This window comes from Phytophthora infestans, genomic scaffold, assembly GCF_000142945.1.
Source record: "Phytophthora infestans T30-4 supercont1.30 genomic scaffold, whole genome shotgun sequence".
Taxonomy (NCBI): domain Eukaryota; phylum Oomycota; class Peronosporomycetes; order Peronosporales; family Peronosporaceae; genus Phytophthora; species Phytophthora infestans.
The window spans coordinates 1,733,050-1,734,135 of NW_003303729.1; positions in this window are offsets into that span (position 1 = coordinate 1,733,050).

Genomic DNA, 1,086 nt, shown 5'->3' on the forward strand with positions numbered 1-1,086 from the left:
TCTGGACTGGCGGCATGGGACCCCGAAGCAAGCGCTCCTTTGATAGTGCGCTTGGTGGTCATTCGAAAAGACATCGGCAGAAAGCGGTAGTGGGAACCCAAGAAGAGAGCGAAGACAAGATTGACAGCTTTACATTTCTTAAGGCTGTATGGAGGGAGCTTCGTTTGGACGGGTGGTAGCACAAGCCACCGCCTCGTAGTGCGAGTGATTCTTTTTATCACCATGTTCATCCAGATGATAGCATCAAAGGCCAGGAAGGTACTGACGTTTTTGTTGGGGAACAAGAGTTGCTGTCATTTTACCTGCGAGAAATAGCCCTGCCGCCAGATGATGAAGGTACTGTGTTTATTTGACTATAATTGGTATTACCGTATGTCTAAATAAATTATATATATTATTCTTTAGAACATTTATCGACCAGTGCCGTTCGTTCAGTTCCCGCACAAGATAGGGATGTACCCAGCGGTGGCCCAAGCGTTCCAGACATTTCCACTAGTCTTCACATCGAGATCATGAGCCTGCGTTCAAATGGAGGCGCTAACGGTGGTTTGGAGCCAACCCCACCAGGTTACAGTACTGTTTCGAATCGAAACACGCAATTAGTAGCTCCGTCAGGCTTGCAAATCCAAATCGACCAGAGCGAAGTAAACCAAATATACGACGCTGTCACAGTCTCTCATCAGGCTAGTGGAGGCAAGACCCAGCCAGTACGTTTTCAACAGAGCGCAGAAGACAATGACAGACGAGTAGTTGATGCTGGGAAAATGGATAGAGCTCAATCTATACCGTACCAGAACCGTACGACTGACACCAGGGACTCACTAGGTACAAGCTATCAAAGTTTTCATTTTGCCTTTAAAGTCCCAAACGGATTTTGTTTTGCTCATCACTAACTGATATGAAAGCTACATCCAATGCAGATGTTCTCGTAAACGAATATCATCGACATTGCCAACACTTGGAGGGGTGGTTACCCCATTATATGAATCGAGGGTGGTTCATATCCAAGCGACACCACAGACAGGCAATCAGAAGGGCAGTAAGCGATCGGGGGAAGAGGTGTTACCGGAGAAACAGAACAATACA